General features: G+C 35.7%; 1 pseudogene; it reads left to right on the forward strand.

Annotated features, from left to right (window-relative positions):
• Positions 1–21,159: 21,159 nt before the first annotated feature.
• On the forward strand, positions 21,160–21,746 carry LOC110579899 (annotated as a pseudogene).
• Positions 21,747–23,143: the final 1,397 nt, after the last annotated feature.

Consider the following 23,143-nt stretch of genomic DNA (forward strand, 5'->3'; position numbering starts at 1 on the left):
ATTTCTGGCCCCCCAAAGGGGAAAGATAAAAATGAAGTGGGGGCAGGAGGAAGAGGGCTAGCCCTTTAAATCCCCGAGAAGTCACTTTAGCTCAGGAAGCAGGGTGTACCTCTCCCTATTATTTAGTATTTGGGTTTCTATCTCCTGTCTTCAGGGGTATGTTTATACTTTAAGGAGCTTGGATTTTATCATAACATCTTGTGGTTGGACTTTGGAGTGGGGTATCTAGTTTATACTGTCCTCTGTTCATTCTGGCTTCTGTTTGGGTTTTGGAAGTTGGCATCTGTCTACCACCATCTGCTGCTGATGTCTGCATTCCTAGCATGGTTTCTGACTCTTTTTTGTCCACACTACCTCTGTTAACAATGTCCCTTTGTCAAAACCATGAGACCTTCTACCTTCTCTGAGTCATTGCTGTGCTCATCTTAGGTGCTCAGGAAACACTAGATGCTTTCCCATAGCCTGTGGCCATGGGCCACTTGGGAAGCTGCCTCAGTTCCTTTCCTCTGGGACCTTACCTGCTGCCATCATATTATTTCTGGCTGTGGTACCATGTTGGTACCAGAAAGAACTGTGGATGCCTTGTGGTCTGCTTTCAAATCACTCTAAATATAAATGGAATTTCTATGTGCTCCCTGCTCTCAACACATTGGGCTGAGTGTGTGTGTGTGTGTGTGTGTATGTATGTGTATTTACGTGTGAAGTCCCTGTTCTGAAATTCACACCGGAAGTTTATCCCATTGTTCTTTTCTCCATTTGCTATTTGTTCCTTTAGCAAATCTCTTAGCTTTATCTCCTGTTGGTGGAAAAGTCAGCTCTTACATTAACTTACATCCTTCCCTATGTTCTATTATTTATAATTTAAACATTAAGAACCTAGTTTTGGGGGTAAAAATGAAAAGAAAATGACAAAACTCCTTTATATGTGTTTCTAGTGACTGTGGCAATCAGAGGTCCTGCCTTTCAAATGTTTGTATTTGCTATAGATTTTTAAATCCAGGAATTTGACTCTTTATTCTTTTCTGTATTATTTCCATGATAAGAGTGAGTCTATAGAATTCTGCATCCTGGTTGATGGGAAAAGGTAAGGGGCACAAAGAAATGAGGAGAAAGACTCCATTAATTTATCAGAGTGAAAGCAAGAGATGATTGACCAATCTGTGGGAGGCCAGGAGAAGTTTCCAAACCAAGTTGGTAATGTTAGTTATAAGAAATTTATTATTTTTTATTTTTTCAAATTTTTATGTAAATTCTAGTTAGTTAACATACAGTGCAATGTTGGTTTCAGGAGTATAATTCAGTGATTCATCACTTACATACAACACCCAGTGCTCATCATATCAAATGCCCTCCTTAATATCCATCACCCATCTAGTGCATCCCCACCCACCTCCCTCCATCAACCCTCAGTTTGTTCTCTGTCTTTAAGAGTCTCTTATGGTTTGTTTCCCTCTCTCTTTTTTCTTACCCCCCCATATGTTCATCTGTTTTGTTTCTTAAATTTCACATATGAGTGAGATCATATGGTATTTGTCTTTCTCTGACTTATTTTGCTTAGCATAATACAGTCTGGCTCCATCCACACCATTGCAAATGGCAAGATTTCATACTTTTTTATGGCTGAGTATATTCCATTTTATATATGAAATGGAATATTCTTCTTTATCCATTCATCAGTTGATGGACATTTAGATTCTTTCCATAGTTTGACTATTGTTGATAATGCTGAATGCTGCTATGAACATTGGGGTGTATGTAGCCCTTCAAATCTGTATTTTTGCATCCTTTAGGTAAATACCTAGTAGTATTGATCCAATTGCTGGATCATTGAGTTCTATTTTCATATTTGATCATAGAGATCAAATAGTTCTATTTTCAACTTTCTGAGGAACTTCCATACTGTTTTGCAGAGTGGCTGCACCAGTTTGCATTTCCACCAACAGTGCAAGAGGGTTCCCCTTTCCCCACATCCTCGCCAACATCTGTTGTTTCCTCTGTTGTTAATTTTAGCCATTCTGACTGTGTGAGGTGGTATCTCACTGTGGTTTTGATTTGCTACTTCCCTGATGATGAGTGATGTTGAGCTTCTTTTCACGTGTCTGTTAGCCATCTGGATGTCTTCTTTGGAAAAGTGTCTGTTCATGTCTTCTGCCCATTTCTTAACTGGATTATTTGTTTTTTGGGTGTTGAGTTTGATAAATTCTTTATAGATTTTGGATACTAACCCCTTTATCAGATATGTCATTTGCAAATATCTTCTCCCATTCCAGAGGCTGCCTTTTAGTCTAGTTATAAGAAATTTAGACTGGGGGGGGGGAATCCAAGATGAGAAGAGTGGTCTAAGTTTTCAAAAGGGGGCTGACAGGCCTGGCATGCATTTCAAAAGAGTGAGGTATAGAGTGAAATCTGGATAGGGCAGAGAGCCCTAGAATAGCACCACTGGGATGTGTTGACTTTAGCCTAAGTGCTTATTATTCTCCACCCTGGTTTGAGCCCTGTTCTCCTCAGGGCAGCTGGGAAGGGGCTAGAGAAAGTGGGATACTTTTCAGAGCAGGGCTTCTAGGTGCTTATAGCTGAGAATTGCAGTTCAGGGAGAGAACTAGGATTTGAAGTGGTTCTTATAGTTTTAATATCTTAGTATCAAAGAAAATTTGAATTCCCTAAGCACATACTTGGTACAAAATGGGTCCCTGAATGACCTCCTATCTACAGTTCATTCTTTGTACCTGAATCACTATTTCCTAGTGTTCAGAACTCTGGGATGGTCACTGAGAATATTAGTACACTAAAAACAAACTATCCTAAATTAAAAGGTTACATGATGTAATTAGGAGCTGGCAAACAAAACATTTTCTTACCCCATTGCTCAGGTTATAAACAGCTGATAAATATAAATTATTGGGAAAACCAGATTTACCATCTTCTCCTACTTTTGAATCTCCCTTTTATCACCGGGCCCCCAGATACCTATAAAGACCTCTCTGCTGCTCTGTCCTCCCTGGTTTACAAGTGATAAAAAAGAACAAAGATGTGGCACACATGTTGGAAAAGCTGTACCCAAGCCTACTCCCTCTTGGGTGTGGGTATAAGTTTTCATCTGTTGTATCAGTATTTCTTAAATAGTACTTAGCTTATTTTTTATAACTTGAAGTTAAACGTCCTGTTGTTCACTCTCCCATTCTAATTTTTCACATGATATGAATTATGAGTTCTTGGGCAGGCTAGGATTAAAAAAAAACACCACTGAGGATTAAAAAAAAACATAGTGTTTATGTCAAATTTTTTTTGTAGTAATTGAAAATAAATTTTGGGTAATTTTAGTTAATGACAATCTAAGTAGGTTCTTATATGCCCTGAGTAGGGCCATGATTGCTGAATACTTCATAAATATCTTTGCATATGATTCAGCCCTTTGAAGCAAATTGTAATCTCTATGCTGTAGAGGAGGGGGTTGCAACAGACATACCACTTTAATTCCGTTTTACTATGAGTTATTTCTTCCCTTTCAGTCACTATGTTTATGTAACATGCTATCTCCTGACTACTTTCCCTGATACCCATAATCCATTTGTGATACTTAATCCTATTCAGAACCTTAAACATGCACTGGTTTTCCTAATTTCCTCCATCTCACCAGGAATTATGCATTGTTCTTATTCTCCCTGTTTAGGTATATGTCCCATGTCATCCCAAGGGTAGCTGACATTTCACACATGACCTGTTGATACTGATAACCTTGGAATTATCTTCCCCTCAAACTGGTGGCTAATGTAATGATTATTTTGATTTTTTTCCCTTAAGCTATAGCAATGCAATTTATCTTCAGTATTGTCATTTTAAACATCTATTAATAATTTACAATTTGCTCTTCTTTTTGCACAAAATACTATTAAATAACATTGAGTAATTAGTTATGTACACATGCCAAGAACTTTACAGACTTGTAAAATAGCAGGCCATTTCAAGGATTTCTGTCTTGGTAGAGACATTTATAAGGAAAAGGGGGAGAAATTCAAAAATAAATTTAGTTCAAGGTCAATGATAGGCAACTTAATTGGATGGGTTACTATTTTCTCCAAAGAGGTTTTAATTCAGTTAACATCCATCAGAAATGATTAAATAGTTCATGAGGAATACCATTTTTTTTCCCTTGGGATGAGGTTTTTGTATTACATTACCAAAAAGATTCTCAGAGTAGATTTGGGACAGTTTTAGGTTAAAGCCCTCCTTTGACTCAGTCTTCAAAGATCTGTCTCAGTCAAAAAGCAAGTTTTCATTGCATATTTGTGCTAAGATCATTCATTGGATTTTTTTGTCCAATCACTTTTACATTTTTATAAATGGCAAAAATTAGACATAGGCTTAATTTATGCAGTATATATAGAGTTCATGCTTACCAGGTCATCACAGTGTTTCCTTATATACTGATATTCCTTTTTCTCTATAGTAGGAATATTTCCAAACAAAATCCTGTGGCAACTCAGAATCAGTATTAGCTAGTTTACATAGTCTTGTGGACTAAAATTTTTATCTATTTTCTTTTCAACATGGCCTACATTATTTACCTAAGTCCAGTTAAAGTGTGATGAATAGTGCTCTTACTCTTTGATTAACAAAACTAGAGCTATTTCTTACTAAGGACAGAGAATTAACTTCTGTTCAGAGATTTTTTTTTTTACATTTATTTATTTATTTTTAGTACTCTCTGTACCCAGTGTAGGGCTTGAACTCATGACTCTGAGATCAAGAGTCACATGCTCGGGTTGCCTGGGTTGCTCAGTCAGTAAAGCGTCCGACCCTTGATTTCCACTCGGGTCATGATCTCACGTCTTGAGATTGAGCTCCACCTCAGGCTCTGGGCTCAGTGTGGAGTCTGCTTATCCCTCTCTCTGCTCCTACTCCCACTTGCATGCTCTCTCTCTCAAATAAAGGACTAAATAAAATCTAAAAAAAAAAAAGAGAGAGACTCACGTGCTCTTCTGAGTGAGCCAGCCAGGTGCCCAACTTCTGTTGGGATTTAAAAAAAAAAAAGAGATTAGGGGCACCTTAAGTGGCTGCCTTCAGCTCAGGTCATGATCCCAGGGTCCTGGGATTGAGCCCCACATCAGGCTCCCTGCTCAGCGGGGAGTCTACTTCTCCTTCTCCCTCTGACTGCTGCTCTGCCTACTTGTGCTCTATATCTCTCTGTCAAATAAATAAAAATCTTTAAAAAATAATAAATAAATAATAAATAAATAAATAAATAAATAAGATTTTAAAAAATCCAGGCTACATTATTGTTCTAGAATTTCCTTTTCTCTTTTCCCCTGCATGCCCTCTCTTCTCATTCCCCTCCTTATTCATGGTTTCCTTCCTCAACTTTATCTTCTCTTTTCTCTCCTCAATCCTCTACTTTCCACTTCCCTTCTCTTCTCTTTTTCCTTTAGTTTTTCTTACTTTTCCTCCCTCCCTCTCTTCCTTCCCTCCCTCCCTCCTCCCTCTCTTCCCTCCCTCCCTCCCTCCCCCTCCCTCTCTCCTTCCTTCCTTCCTTCCTTCCTTCCTTCCTTCCTTCCTTCCTTCCTTGTCTTCCTTCAGTTGCTCTTGTCACCTTGTCTACTCTGAGGTCAAAGGACCAAAGAACAAGTGACTATTTTATTCTAGGATTACTTACTGTCCCTAAAAATGTAGGACTATTCTTATTTATTTATTTAGCCTCTGAGGACCCCAAATTCATCACTGTAACTGGCCTGCTAGGAGTGGTGATATATCATGTAAGGCTGGAACCCTGTTAGTCAGAGTCAGTACCAGACCAAATGCCATACATGAAGTGCTTAATTCCTTCAGAGTGGGCTTGTCATAATTAAATAAGCTTTGCCTTCAAGTCTGACTTTTCTGGTACAGTTATGATTATAAATTAGGTTTACCTAATTATGTTGAAATTGTATAAATAGCCACATTGCCATGAGCAGTACAGGGAATCCGTAAAGGCACTGTACGTAATATTTGACCTGTTTTACAAGTTTTACAGCAAGGCCAATCCACACATATGCATTTTTACAGAATCATCATAAATACTATTGGTGGTTTGAATATTTATTGATAGTTTGAGGTTAGAATAAGTAAACTTTATCTAACATCTTTTAACAAAAACAATTACGCTTTTTTTTTTCTGAGCTCAACCCATTTTAAAATCACTTCTGATTTCTAAACATCAGAGGCATTATACTTAAATTCTTTTGAGAATCCAGTGGTTATATTTACAGTTCTCATAAGAATTCATAAACTCATAGCTTTTTGTGTGTGTGTGGATTCCATTGAATTTCTATATAGGCAATTGTATTATCTGTGAATAATGACAATTCTACTTTTTCCTTTCCAATGTAGATTTCTTTAATTTTTTGTTCTTGCCTTATTGCTCTGACTAAAACCTCTGGTATAATGTTGAATAGAAGGGATGAGAACAGACATCCCTGTCTTGTTCCTGATATTAAGGGGAAAAAATTCACCATTAAGGATAATGTTACCTATAGGTTTTTCACAAATTCCCTTTATCAGGCTGAAGACGTTTCCTTCTAAGTTTGTTGAGAAAGTTTTTATTGGGAAGAGATGTTGGATTTTGTCAAATGCTCTTCTTGCATCCATTGAGATATCATACGCTTTTTCTTTTCTAGTTGTTTAATATGGTAAATTACATTGATTTTCAAATGGTAAACCAATCTCACATTCCTGGAATAAACATTACTTATTCATGATTAAGTATTAATTTTTTGTTTCACTACATTTGGTTTACTAAAAATTTTTTTTGAATGCATCTATGTTCCTGAGAAATACTGATTTGTGATCTTCTTTACTTGTAATATCTTTGTCTAGTTTTAGTATCACAGTAGTGTTCTTTCTTTTAGAATAAATTGGGAAGTGTTCCCTCTTTTTCAGTTTTCTGGAAGAGTTTCTGAAAAATTGATATTTCTTTCTAGATATTTCATAGAATTCACCAGTGAAGCCACCTTGGCTTGGAGTTCTCTTTGTCAGAAGATTTTTTTTTTAAAGATTTTATTTATTTATTTGAGAGAGAGAGAATGAGAGACAGAGAGCATGAGAAGGAGGAAGGCCAGAGGGAGAAGCAGACTCCCTGCTGAGCAGGGAGCCCGATGCGGGACTTGATCCCGGGACTCCAGGATCATGACCTGAGCCGAAGGCAGTCGCTTAACCAACTGAGCCACCCAGGCGCCCTGTCAGAAGATTTTTTAACTAAAAATTTAATTTCATTAATATGTAGAGGGATATCCAGGTTATATATTTCTTTTTCAGTGAGCTTTGGTAGTTTGTGACTTTCAAGACATTCTGAGTTGTTAAATTTATTTAATTTATTGGTTTTCCATTGTGGGGAAACCCTATCAGAGTAGTTGGCTGGGACAATTGTGGGGTTCACCTCATTTATTTTCCATCTCTCAAGGGTAATTGCCTTTTGCTGCCTGATATCCAATGTCTTAAAAATCCTTCATATATTTTGTATGCCTTTTGTTTTTTTCAGACAAGAGAGAAAATCCAGTCCTTCTTTCTCCATTTGGGCTAGGAGCAGAGGTCGTAATCCAGGTATTTTAAAATTAAAATTTTAAATAAAATAAAAAATTTCTTAGAAGTCAATTTGTTGGGAGTCATTGTGTCAGCCATGTTCATGAACTTAAGTATATTTTCATTTATTCTCAGGGGTTATATACTTACTAAATTATATTCATATTAACAATACTTTCACTGAATGAGATTAATTGGGTTGATCTTCTCTTTTTCATTTAACTAAGAAAATATAGAGCATATCTATCATAACTCACTATTGCTAGTATCCCTCCTTTCCAAGGCCAATTCTCTCTTACAAGGAGAGGGGATCTGTGCTTCAAGAGAGTACCAGAAATGATTTGAACATAAGAAACACCTGGTCATTTTATTATTTGGAATTTGGGGCCTTATCCTGGATCGACAATGAAATTGTTGGATAAAAATCACAGTTCCAAAGAACAAGAAATAACCACAGTATTGGCTGTGTTATTAACCAGAATGGCAATACATTATAACTACCAAAGGAAGGTTAGCATTATAGAAGCAAAAAATCCCTTATTTTCTATTTGTTTGCTTATAATTATTTACAATTATGAAATATGCCAATAATTATTTACAGTTACAATATGAATTTATTGAATGTCAAATTCAATAAACCTTTTTAACAATACACATATACAGTGGTTAGGCAAAAATCCTGATATCTGGGTAGAATATGAAGAAAACAAAAATATTTTTGTGCAGCCTTCTATTTAAAACAGGCTATACACTGAAAGACCAATTTTCTTTGTGAACCACCAGTGCTCAATTTCTCTATTATACATAGCTTCTTTTAAATTTAATCTTACTGGGCGCCTGGGTGGCTCAGTCGGTTAAGCATCGGCCTTCGGCTTAGGTCATGATCCCAGGGTCCTGGGATCGAGCCCCGCATCGGGCTCCCTGCTCAATGGGGAGCCTGCTTCTCCCTCTCCTTCTGCCCCTCCCCACTGCTTACTAACAAATAAGACTACATAAGTAAAAAATTTGTGGTAACTATCCTATTGCTAGGGTCCCTGCTTGGCCAAGTACTACATCCTTTGTTGCAAGAAGTTTCTATTTATTTTAATTACTTAAACATTTATAAGCTTTAGGTCTTAAAGTTAATTGAGTCTGAAGTCTTAAAGTTAATTAAGGGTTTTAGAATTACAATTTAAGTTGACATTAAAGAACAATAAATCTACTTGATATTAAACACTTATCCCTAAAATTTTACTCAGATAATACAAATAAGGTAATTGTAGAGTTAGGTAATTTTTGGCATTGCTTGAAGTTTTATAACAACAAGGTTTAAGATGTTCATTATTTTAATTCAACATGGTTTTATATCCATATTTACATCTTTGCAATCTTAAAATCTCAGTATAATTAGTGATTACTTATCTGATCAATATGACAAATACAAGTTGTTGCCAAATAATTAGGTTCCCTGTCAGAAAATAAATTAGAGTCATAGATAAATGAAAATGTCATTTGCATTCTATCCTGCACTGTAATAATATTTCATTTGTACATGTATTACCATAATTAGGAGTATTAATGTAATTTTGTATAACTTATTTATTTATTTATTTATTTATTTGGCTCCACACACAGCATGGGGCCCAATGCAGGGCTTGAGCTCACCACCCTGAGGTAAGACCTGAGCTGAGATCAAGATTCGAATGCTTAACAGACTGAGCCACTCAGGCACCCCTATAGAACATTTATTTATAAGATATTTATCAATAATTAAAACATTTATATACTAATATTTTTAAAAATTTCTTTTAAAAATGACAAAAACTCAATACAAAAATGTTTCTTAAGGATGACCTGATGACTAACTGTTTATCTTTTATTTTTTTTATCATAGTCACCAGGATCCTAACCATTAATAAAATTCTGTCATTTCCTTTTCAGAGATTTTTGTCCCTTTCTGTTAAGGGGAGCATAATTATTTTTAGAGCCAATCATGAAAAACTTTCCTGCAACACAATTAATGTATAAGTCATTTTTTTATTTAGGTATTCATTTTCTCAATGATCCATTTCTTTGCAAATATAAAGGTGAATTAAATGGGTTAGACACTTACTGGGGATTTTGAAATGAATTTGGACTAATTTGGGCATCCCGATTGCTACATTTCTCAAACTAACACTTACTTTTTGCAGATTTCTGTTGTCTCCTAGGATGTTATGTTGGCAATGTTCTTTTTTATTTTTATTTTTTTTTACAATGTTCTGATGTACCTTGAATATCATCCAAAGTGGCTCTTTAACAATTGAACTTTTGCTTTTTACTAAGCTTTGAATTTCAGAATTTAGCCTTAAAAAGTAGCAGCCAAGATGTTCCTATCTTTATGTTAGGATATGTGATACCAGAATGTTGTAAAAATAACTAGTGGAAGCAGACTTAGTAATTTGGTACTGGCTCTTCAGAGTTTTATATACAATTTTGTATTTTGGTTCATAAAAGACAATTTAGGTTCTTTATTTTGAAGAGTAATTTTAAATTGATTTTATTTATTTAATCTTTATATTTTAAAATTATTTCAGGAAAGTTTAAAACTATTTCAGGAAAGGTTGTAAGGATTGTACAAAAAACTCCATGTGAATTACCCTCATATAGATACTGCAAATGTTAACATTTTAATCACATTTGCTTTGCAATTTTCTATGTAAATATACACCTAAGTATTATAAGTATTTGAGAATAAGTTGCAGACCTATAACTCTTTATAGCATCATAAACACTTCAGTGTAAATTTCTTATTAAGGGACACATTTTGTTATGTAACCATTGCACAATTATCAAAATCAGGAAGTTAACACCAGTATAATACTATTATCTAATCCAAAGACCTCATTCAAATTTCAGTAATTGTCTCATTAATATCCTTTAGAGCACTTGAGAGCACTGGATCCAATCTAGAAACACATGTTGCATTTAGATGTCATGTCTTTTTAGTTTCCTTGAGTCTGCAACAGTTCCTAAATCATTCTTTTCCTTTCATCTCCTTGATATTTTGAGGAGTGCAGTTCCTGCAACAGTTCCTAAATCATTCTTTTCCTTTCATCTCCTTGATATTTTGAGGAGTGCAGTTCATTTATTTTAGTAAAATCTTTCTCAGATTAGGATTATCTGAGATTTCATCTTGATTAAATTTGAACTGTACCATTTTGACAAGAATATCACAAAAATGATATTATGTTCTTCTCAGTGCATATATCAGGAGGCACATGACATTTGTTTTTCCCATTGCTGGTGAAGTACCTTTGATCACTTGGTTAAGATCATGTTTGCCAGGTTTCTCTTTCCTGTAACTAAAATGTCTTCATGGAGATGTACTTTAAGACCTTGTCAATACTCCTCATCAAGCTTACACCCACTAGTTTGAGTATTTATTGATGATATTTGCCAGGAGGAATTATTAGTAGGTGGTTGTCAAATGGTAATTTGTCCAATTCCAGTATTCCTTTTTCATTTATTACTTGGTCTACTACTGTAAGTTAGAACAGTCTTCTTTCCCTCGGTTTATTAATATAAATTAATGGACTCATGGACTCTTATTTAATGGGACATAATCCATTACTATGGTTATTTATTTTGACGCTGAAATTGTTCCTTATTTTGCCAGTTGGAAACTTTGTGCCCTTTTGCCATGTTCCCATCCTTCTTTAAGCACTGCCTTACAAAGCAATCAAATAGTATTTAAGAGGACTTCATACTGGAGACTTGTGTTGTCTTTTTGAGAATACGTTACCTCCATCTTCTAGAGCAGACACTGACTTCAAGAAATTTTGTCACTGTTTTTTTTTTTTTAAAGATTTTGTTTATTTATTTGACAGAGAGAGACACAGTGAGAGAGGGAATACAAGCAGGGGGAATAGGAGAGGGAAAAGCAGGCTTCCCGCAGAGCAGGGAGCCCGATGCGGGGCTCGATCCCAGGACGCTGGGATCATGACCTGAGCCGAAGGCAGACGCTTAACAACTGAGCCACCCAGGCGCCCCAAGAAATTTTGTCACTGTTTGATTTGAAGCTTCTCTAAAGTGGTTTGTTGTAGTCATATTAAAAGAGACCTTCAGTGTTCATTATGATAGATTAAAAATGGCTCTAGAGTCTCTGCAGGCCCTTCCATCAAGCTCTGTGACTTGCCTTGACCAACAGGATGTGGCAATTTCTACTTTCACCTTCTTGAATTTTGCCCTGAGATCACCATGTAAGAAAGCTAGTCTAGCCTACTGGAAGATGAAAGGCTACCTAGAGGAAAATCAAAGCTCCCTGTGAGAACCAGGACCAAGTGTCTGACATGTGAGTGAGGCCATCATGGATGTTCTAGCACAGATGACCCTCAAACTGAATTGGCTGCATGAAAGAGCTCAGGCAAAACCAGCAAAACATTTGGTCAAACCACAGTATTGTAAAGAATAATAAATCTTTTAAAAAATCTTTTAAATATTGGGATTGTTTGTTATTCAGCAATAGTTAATGTACCATTGTAAATTCAAATGATCTCTAATAATTTACATGTTCTTAAGTATCTTAGAGCTTTTCTCTATAATGCATAAATAGATAAGGAGTCCTCTTGAGTCCCCTTGGCTGGAAGCCTATTTGTTTTGAATTAGATAACCCCATGGTCACACAAATGATAAACCCTGTAACCAGTGACATTTTTCATGGAATACTGTTTTTACTTGAAGGAAAAACTCAGGTTATTCAGACTTGGGTAGTTGGCAGACACTTCTCTGAAAATGAATGAAGCAAGTTTGTCACTTCAACAAAAACATCGGAGGGGTGCCTGGCTGGCTCAGTCAGTAGAGCACGCGACTCTTGATCTCAAGTTTATGACTTCAAGCCACATGTTGGGTATAGGGATTACTTAAAAGTAAAAGTCTGAAAAAAAAAAAAAGAAAAACTTCTGATAGTATTTGTTGCCAATGATAAAATTTCAAGTAAAAATTTTGAATTTTGGAAAACTTGTATCTGCCACTAGGAACCTCATAGCTTGATAATTTCTTTTGAGATTGGTGATGATACTGATGAAAATGATTTTTTTTGTTTTTATTTTATAATGAAATTTGTTAGCATTTAGAAGGTCTGCATAACTCAGTGAATGCACATTGTCCGAATGACAAATACATGATATTACAAAATCACATATGTGTCAGAAAGATCCATTTAGGCAAACTAGAAAAATGGATTTTAATGTAATGATGTATAAGAATTTCATTCATATAATATCAGGTTCCATATAACAACTATCCTTTTAAAATCTACCACTTATAGAGTTTTAGTGTCAAAGAAGAATATTCACAATTATCTGGAAGGTTATTAAAGAATTCTCCCTTTTCCAACTATTTATCTGTGTAGTTCAGATTTTTTTTATTACTTAAACCAAAACAATGTATTGCAATAGGTTGCACATAGAAGCAGGTATGAGAATGTGGCTTATCTTCCATTAAATCTGACAATAAAGAGTTTTGCAAGAAAGTAAAACAATGCTAGTCTTCTCATTAAATATGTTTTTGTTCTGGAAAATTTTAGTTCTTTTTCATAAAATATGCTATTTATGCTAATATGAAATTGTTTTATTAGTTTATAAAATAACAAATATTTACAACTTTTCTTAGTTTTTATTTACAGTATGTTAAAAATAAGTGGGTAAAGCTCCTATAAAAAAAAGCTGTCTGGAATCTTCCATTCTTTTTAAGAGTATAAAGGAACCCTGAGACCAAAAGTTTGAGAACCACTGCTCTCAGCAAATGGGCAGCTGTATATTACAAGGTTTTCAGAGAATATCACTGACCATAAACACAAGGGCCTTAGAAGCAGCTTCCTAGATACACAAGCAAACATGTAGAGAATCCTGAATGAAATATAATATTCTAGTCAAAAGACAGAAACATGTCCAAAAACAAACCCTGCAAGGAGAAGACAATATATGATCACGAATTCCTCACACATCCCTAGAATTCCTCAACATAGAGCATTTACCAAAACCTTAAGGCACCATTTCTAGTTCCCCTGTCTGAGGGAATCTAATATCCCCTACATGCCAAATCACATGCTCTCACTCTGGAGGAAGTCACTGATAGGACCCAAGTTACAGACCCAAATTACCTTTCCAAGCTCTTACCTTGGATGGCAAGATGTTTCAAAAGCAATCATCTTTTAAAATGACTGAGTAATAGACCTCCAGATATGCCAATGCTCTAATCCCTGAAATCTATGAATATGCTGTTATGTTATGGCAAAAGGGACCTTGCAGATGTAATTAAGTTCACAGATTTAAAGGAGACGTTATCTTGGATAGCTGGGTGATAGAATCTGTGAGCCTGTAAAAGTAGAGACCTTCTCTGGCTGGAGATGGAAGAGATGGGGCTGAAAGGAAAGTCAGAGGGATTTGAAGTGTTAGAAGGACCTGATGCATTATTGCTGGTTTGAAGATGGAGGGGGCACACATGACAAGGGAAGGAGGCAGATTTAAAGGGCCCAGGGAGGCTAGCTGACAGCTAACAAAGAAAAGGTTGTCTCAGTCCTAAAATCATGCGAGCTGAATTTGTTCAACAACCTGAAGGAGTTTGGAAGATTCATCCCCAGAGCCTCCAGAATGGAACACAGCTCAGGTGACATCTTGGTTTCATCCTGTGTGGGACTCTAAGCAGAGGAACCAACTAAGCCACACAGTACCTGACTTCTGACTTAGAGAATCATGAAATAATAGATAGGTGTTTCAAGATGCTAATTTGTGGTAATTCATTATCGTAGCAATAGAAAACAAATATAGCAGTCATTGGACTTTGATATGCAAACACTCTAAAAATGAGCCCAATTTTTCATGCCCCAGCAACAACTTCCAGTAGAAGCTCAGGTACCAGAAGGTTGGGGCAACAGAAAGGATCTCACCAGTGTGCTTGTAGTGTTCTTTAATCCCTTTAACTCTGGTAGGTCCTTTTGAGAAAAGCTAATCTTGATGGGTTTTCCAAAACTGTTATAAATACTTTCGATGATAGTTATGAGCTTGTGTCAACATTTTATTACAGTTTTGCTACAATTGAAAAGATCTCTAGCAAGCAATTCAGAGATTTATCTCAGTAGTGATATTTATAGGAAAAAAAAGGATGGTTCGATAATCATTGAAGGATCAGACAGAAAGGGAAATGAATATCCAGTTAAAGGTCAACTGACAGTCAACTGGAATGTATATATTCCAGAAAGAAACTATGAATTATATTGCACTGAATGTTCTGTCCAAGTCAAGGGTGGGATGGTTTTTTCTTTTGCAATGCTCTTTCTTCTCTTCTTTACTGAATTAACTTCTACTCACATTTCATATCTTGTATCATGTATTACTTCTTCACAGACACCTACCATGACCTTTCTAACTCCTAGTTCCCTATTATGCACTCATAATGTACTTCATGCCTCCAAAACTCTTCTTACACAGGCAATTTTACATTTGTTTTGTTGATTAAACAGTTCCTCTTTCACTTATTGGACTTTAAACTTTTGACAGGCAGGGGCTGTGACTATTCTTGTTCATTAGTAGGTCCTTGGTGCTTAGTAGTGCTGGCCATATGAAAAGGGCTCATTACGTATTTTTAAATGAATAAATGAGTGCTATACCATTTAAATGTGGTGAAATATATGAATATCCTTAATAGGAATATTGAGCTTTTTTTCTTTCACAGTGGTTTACCATCACTCGTGAAGACCAGTGAGATGTACAGTATGAATGTTTGAAAACGATTGCTCTAGTTCACTGTGTTAAAAAGAAATGTCGGTCTGATTTAGATAAACTTTGTTCTGATGAAAAACTGGCCCATTTTATAGTTAGAGAAAATTTGGCCTTTAGCAAGTTTACTAAAATCAAATAGAAAATCAGAAGTGAGATTATATTCTTACATTTTTTATCTATTACTTTAATAAACAGAAAAGCACCCTTAGGAAAAGAAAATAACTTTTTACATTGCCAAGTAGCAACTGCAGGATGCTAATAGGAATGGGAGTATATTTATAAACAGAAAATTTAGTTTTCTTGATTATAAATAGGATAATATACCTGGTGTTCTACAAAGCTCATATATGCAGGGAGGATTTTGTCAGGTCTTTGTTTTAGTGGTTTTCTATTCAGGATATGAAATACTGAATCCACCATGCCTCCTCCCTTTCTTCTCCACTCCATTCTGTTGGTCACCTATTTATTCTTTTAGTGAATAGCTATAAAATATCATGGTGCTTAGAAAAATCTCTTTGTAAATGTTTTTCTTGGTTTCTTTAGCAAGGAGCCAAAAATATCATGTGTTTCTGTTTTGGGAGTGTAACAAAAAGAGCTTCCGAAAAATATGGACGGTGAAGCTGAGATAGGATGACAATATTTTTTAGAAACACATTTTTATAGAACCAGATGGTCTAGTATATTCTCAAACAAATATGTCACCTATAATTTGATGACTACCTTCCAAAGGAAAATAATTTTTTCAGATAACAGATGGTATCAGTCAAAACCATATCGAGACACTTTAAGAAAAACTTGATGGCTCAAGTGATTTAACCAACAGGATTTTCTTCAATGTACCAACGATGTTTTAGGGTCTAAAATTTGTCATCTGCAAATAATTCAGCCTCATTTCCAAGGTTTACTCCATGGAGAATTGAATGCAACCTGTTTTATATGCTAGCTATAAAAATGATGAAAATTCCAAAGTTGTTTTCTGGCTCTGTTTTTGAAGTATCTATTATATTATGCTAAAAGAAAAAAGTACATATCTAAGTGTCTTAACAGTATAAACAGTTTATACTCATATATAAACATATTTTAATAGAACTGAACTACATTTTACGTATGGGGGTGTAAGATGGTGTTAATAGTGAACTTTTGGTAGTGCTTTTCTTAAAACTGTAGAGAGATGAGCATAACAGAAAAAAGTTCTGAAGCTGCAGATATAAATTATTAAGGAATACCTAGAATATATGTCATTGATTTTGCCCTGGTTTTGGCAAATGATACCATAACAGGGCCATGATTCAGAAACCCAACATACTGGTACATTGATAGTAAGATCTTGATTTATATACAAACATGGGAGATAGGAGGTACAGTGAAAATTTGAATGTTGTCTTTCTTCATGCCTCATATCCATATATGAACTAAGGTGGCACCATGTAGTTTATCACTTTGCCTGTGATATATTTGTGAGTAAAAGGGACACTGCTTGTAGTTACTAAGTGATTGTAAATATAAACTGGGACTGTCCAGTGAAAATTGTGATATATATTCATCCCAAGTGTACACAACTAGTGCTGTGATAAATGAGTCTACTGCTTTCTAACTGGTATGTTCTGGAGAGTGGCCACATTCTTGGCCACTTTAGACATGGTTAGGTGGGTAATGCTAATGATTGTGTATTATCTAGAGTATCATTACTATTTCCAGACCTTTTTCAACATTATAGGCAAAAGACTTGTTTTTGAGACCATTTGCAATTCTGTTTCTTAACATATGTGTGTTTGTTTAAGTGTAATAAGATTGACATTATGCTTGCAAATATGATGTACTAGATCATGGGAAGGCAACAGTTTCACCATGACAAATTTTAAAAAGAAGATTTATTGCAAAATTATGTTTTTTAAAAATTAGATTTTTATATCTGTAAGGAGACTAGATGAACTGAAATTCCAGAGAGGAAAGACCGTTTTTCTAGATGAGTTCATGATTGCCAATCATTTTCTTCTCTGGGGGCATTTCCTTATTTGGTACAGGAAGATGGGCCTTAGTCTAAAGAGAGGGTAATCTTGCTGAGGGAAAAACTGGAACTTTTGAAAATTGAGATATGATTTGACATATAACATTATGCTAAGTTTAAGGTGTACAACATATTAATTTGATACATTTATATTGCAATAAGTTTGCCATTGTAGTATTAGTTAAACGTCTCTGTTGTGCCACATAATTATGATTTCTTCCAGTGGTAGGAACAATTAAGATCTAGTTTCTTAGTGAACTTAATGTTTATACTATAGTTTTGGGGTTTTTTTGTCTATAATCACTGTACTGTGTATTAGATTATTAGATACTAGTATATACCCTAAAATAACATCTCTCCTATTTTCCCATCTCCAGCCCCTAGTAATTACCATTCCTTTGTTTTTTGAGTTTGGTTCTTCTTCTTCTCCTCCTCCTCCTCCTCTATATTCTTTTTACGATTTATTTATTTATTCCAGAGAGAGAGAGAGCATGAGTGGGAGGGGCAGAGGGAGAGGGAGAGAATCCCAAGCAGACTCCACACTAAGCATGGAGCCCCACATGGGGCTCAATCTCACGACCCTGAGGTCATGACCTGAGCCAAAATCAAGAGTTGGGTGCTCAACTGACTGCATCACCCAGGATCCCCAGAGTTTGCTGCTTCTTTTTATTCTTTTTCAAGTTTGGTTCTTTTGGCAATTGTAAACAATAGTATGATTGGTTGAATTCAGATTAGACTCAAAAGTGTAGCTCCTTTTTTCCATAAAACATAGTCCCAGGGACTGGGTCAAGGCTTCTAAAACACAGAGAAAATTTCTTGCGGTTTCCTCTTGTGTAAAACACAGTCCAGCTAGAGCAAGGAGGCTTGACATGGTCAGTCTCCACATCAAAATAACATATCACTAGGGGCGCCTGGGTGGCTCAATCAGTTAAGCGTCTGCCTTTGACTCAGGTCATGATCCCAGGGTCCTGGGATCGAGCCCCACATCGGGCTCCCTGCTCGGCGGGAAGCCTGCTTTTCCCTCTCCCACTCCCCCTGCTTGTGTTCCCTCTCTCACTGTGTCTCTCTCTGTCAAATAAATAAATAAAATTTAAAAAAAATAACACATCACTATCTTTAATATGTATTTGAAATAGCATGGAGCAGGAAACTATAGAGCTAAGCTTAAAATCTATAAGGGACAGAACAGAATCTCCTGTGGTTTTTCAGGACTAAATAGACAAAGACCTGCCAGAACGTACAGGAAAAGTCCAGAACGTCCATGCCCAAGAAACATTTTTGAACTAATGGTGGACTGCATTTTACTAAAACTGAAACCTAGATCTAACTCAGTTAAATCCCTGATTGGATTTAGGTAGCTAACTTTTTAACTTATTTGCCAAAGAGGGGGAAAGAATAGCCTTCCTTTGGGGAAAATAACATCATCAGCAAGTGGTGCAAACATATATGTATATTTTTTGGCATATTGTCAAGCATACAATAAAAATTATGAGAATATGACAAGATAGGATAATATGATCAGTGAGCAAGAGCAAAAATAGGCAATAAAAGCAGATTCCCCCAAATAATCCAAGAATTGGATATAGCTAACAAAGACTTTAAAAGAATTATTTTAAATATGTTAAGAAATAGAGGAAAAGATGAACAAAAATGATTGAAAAGATGGAATTTTTTTTCATTTTTTGGCATTTTTATTGAGGTGTAATTGTAAGTGTACAATTAAGTGGGGTTTTTTTTTTTTTTAGCAATTTTATAGAGTTATACAACTATCACTACAATTTAGTTACCCTTCACATTCCCTCAAGCTTATTGCAGTCCCTTGTCTCCTCTCACCTCCTGCCCCACTCTGTTTTCCTCAAGAATGAGAATTTTAATTTAGAATTAGAAGTTATAAAAGAGAATAAAATTGACATTTTGTAGTAAAAATGTAATATCCGAAAATAAGAATAGTTTGGTGGCTTAACACCAAACTGGATATAGCGGAAGGCAGTGTTAGTGAACTTGAAGACACACCAATAGAAACTCAACCAGAGAGCAAAAATAAGGAAAAGAATAAATCAAGGTACCGGGGACACAAGACACAAGGAGAAGTTCCAATATGCTATGGTTGGGGTTCCAGACGGAGAGTTGAGAGAGAATTGGGCAGAATCAATATTTGTAGAGATAATACCTGGGAACTTTCCAAAATTGGGAGAAGATATCAACACACAGGTACAAGAGGGGCTCCTGGGTGGCTTAGTCGGTTGAGCATCTGACTGTTTGTTTTGGCTCAGGTCATGATCTCATGGGTTGTGAGATCAGGCCTGCATAGGCCTCCACACTCGGAAGGGAGTCTGCTTGAAGATTCTCTCTCTCTTCCCCTCCTCCCATTCATGCTCTGTCCCTCTCTCTCTCTCTTAAAGAAATAAATCTTGAAAAATAAAACACACAGGTACAAGAGACTCAGTGAACTCTAATCAAGGTAAGTACAAAGATATCTGTATCTAGGTACATGATATTAAACAGCTGAAAGCCAATGTATAATAAAAAGCTTAAAATCAGCCAGAGGCAAAAGAAACACACATTATCTTTAAACTAGCATCAGTAAGGTAATCACTGACTTTTTGGTAGAAACTATGGAATCTATAAAAAGTAGAATGACATCTTTAAAGAGCTGAAAGGAAAATAATGACCAATACAGAATTTTATACACAGTAAAAATATTCTTGAAAGATGAAGGTGCTAGATGCTATACAGTATTTTGGATTATATCCTAGGATGGAAGAAGAACATTAGTGGAAAATATGGTGAGATATGAATAAAATCTGTAGTCTAGTTAATAGTAGTGTTAGTGTTCTATTTATTTATTTGTTTGTTTGTTTATTCATTTATTTGTTTGTTTAGTAGTGTTAGTGTTTTAGTTTTGAAGCGTGCCATGGTTATGTCACATGGTAACATTAGGGGGAATCTGGGTGAAGACTATAAGGAAACAGTACTATCCTTGCAACATTTATATAAAACTAAAATCATTCAAAAATTTTAAAAAAGTATACAAAAATAAAAGAGTTCTCAGACAAAATCTGAGAGTATTTGTCACCAGTAGAAACAGCCTATACAATATGCTAAAGGAAATTCTTCACACTAAAGGATAGTGATTCCAAATGGATGCATAAAATTGCAGGAAGAAATAAATGGCAATGGAAAGTGTAAATACAGGAGTAAATATGGAAAGATATTGGTGTTTAAAACAACAATAATCATATCTTTGTGGTTTATAATATATGGAAATGTAAAATATATGACTATAATGGCATAAATGTCAAGAAACATGTAAGGGGAGTTAAACTGTTGTCAAGTTATTGCATTGTTTGGAAGTGATAAAAGTACTAATGTTAGGATGACTGTATGGAGGCAAAGATGAATATTGTAATCTCTAGGGAAACTTCTAAAAAGTAATAAAAATGTAAACAAACAAGCTAAAAGAAGAAAAAAAGGAAGTAAAAAAATGGTAAATTCTAAAGGAGGCAGGGAAAGATGAGAAAAGGAACAAAGACCAGATGAAGCAAAGAGAAAAAATTATTGAGATGTTGTTAAATGCAACAACATTAGTTATTACATATACATGGATTAAGCACTCAAAAGGCAAATGGATTAAAAACAGAATCCAAGTATATGCTCTGTAAAGAGATCCATTGTAAATATGGATATAGATTGAAAATAAAAGAATAAAAGTAAAAAAAAAAAAAGGATAAGAAAAATGGCCTGGGTCCTCTGGGGCCCCACAGCTGCCATCTTGGCCCCACGGCACTCCACATGCCAGGCTTGGGGGGCAGGAGCCCAGCAGAAGTTATCACTGTGGGCCCAGGAGGCAGCCCTGGGCACATGCAGCTGGAGCTGGCACCAATCACAGTGCTGCCCCCTCCACCATCACAGCTGCAGCCAACCCCAGCCACCCCCATGCCCTCAGGGGCCATGTTGGACCTGGGCGACCAGCGGGAGCACTGGCAGATGTTCCAGAGTGTCATCTTCCAGGGCACAACAAAGCTGCCACTGGGCACCTTCTAATACCGGAGCCTGGTGAAACACACAAAGCTGCTGTGGAGCTTTGAAGTTTGGGCCTCAGCGGATGTGTAAATCTTTTACCGTACCTGCAGCATTTGTGAGAAGAAGATGAATAGACAATTCATTGTTCTGGCTTCTCTCTTCAAGCTCCTGAAGGGGGGCTAACCACTAACACATTCAACAGGCACAAAGCACAACACCCCTGTAAGAGATGTGATGTTCAGAGCCTTTACGCTCTCTGCTCAAACCCTGGAGGCTCCAGGATTGCCCCACACTGCCTGGATGAGGATGCTGCGAGGAATGTGGTCTATGAGGAATTCAATGCCATCTATTGGGAGAAAGTCAGGAAGGAGCACAAGACCATCAAGAACGTGTCTAAAAGTGAACTCCCACTTCTCCCTTCCTGAACAGGAGGAATGATTGGGACCAATAGCTTTGCTGTCCCTGCTGCCCCTTGGTGGTGCTCAGGAATGTCGCTGACACAGACTGCTGGTTCTCTTGGCCTCTGGCCATCTTGATCTCTGCAGACTGCTCCAGCTACCAGTTTCTCTATGCAGCACTTTGTCTTTCTTCAGCCTAGGTTTTGATGTAGTCTAGTTGACATTCTCCTTTCTCCTCCCAATTTTTGTATGATCTTTTAGAAAAATAAATATTTTTAACATTAAAACAAAAGAAAGGGATGTAAGAAGACATATCATATAGACAATAACACAAAGACATTTAATGTGGCTATAATAATATCAGGCAAAGAAGACTACTGCAAGAAATATTGAAAGATATAAAAGAGTATTTCATAATGAAAAAGGGTCAATTAAACACGAAGCCCAAATAATCCTAAACCTGTATGTATTTAATAACATAGCTTGAAAATATATGTATAAACATTGACAGAATTAATTGTGATTGTGCATTTGTCTGTTTCTCATTTTAATCTTGTCATTTATATTCTAGATCTTGATCTTGGTAGTGATTGCATTTAACATTTGTGCACTGTATATGTTATACCTCAATAAAAAAGTTTATTAAAAAATCTTATAAAAATAAGTTATGGGACAATTATCCAGGTAAAATTTTAATATAGTATATTTCTTTTCTCTTTTACCAAATCCTTGAGACTGGATAATGAATAATCCTATATTAGAGGTTGCTAGCATGTTCAAATGATGTTTAATAGAGAGTAAAGGTCACAAAACTTATAGTAATAGAGGTATTTTGACACCCAGTATATATTAAGATTCCATTATCCTTAAAACAATGAAAAATATGAGTTCAACTGTGTTTTAAGATATTCCTTTTTATCAGAATTATGGAAATAGCATATTAACATAAATGTTGCTAGACCTAGGAAAACCAGTAAATAGTGACTAAACTCTGAGGAAACTTTAGATAAGCAAGTTCTGAAATTAGTATTTATTTATTTTCTGGCATTGTGTTAGACAGTGCTATTAGGATAGCAGATTCTAGTGTATGTGATGTTCTTCAAGATACTTCAATTTCATTCAATTCTCTTAACTTTCTAAGATAGTAATGACTGATATTTTCCATATGAAACACTTGACTTGCATTTTCTGGTAGTTAATAGCTACCATATGCTTTTTTCATGGTTTTTGCTAATGATAATAGCCATTATTTAGACAAAAATTTGGAGAAGTGCTATGAGAAATCTCTGGAGTGTGTACTTTATTCTAAGAGTGTTCAATAAAGTGACTGTGAGTCTTAGAATCTTTAAGATATTTGTGTATTTTTTGTCAGTATGTTTTGTGATAATTATTACACACTTAAGAAGCAACTGGGGTACATGTTA

This window comes from Neomonachus schauinslandi, chromosome 12, assembly GCF_002201575.2.
Source record: "Neomonachus schauinslandi chromosome 12, ASM220157v2, whole genome shotgun sequence".
NCBI classification, from domain to species: Eukaryota; Metazoa; Chordata; class Mammalia; order Carnivora; family Phocidae; genus Neomonachus; species Neomonachus schauinslandi.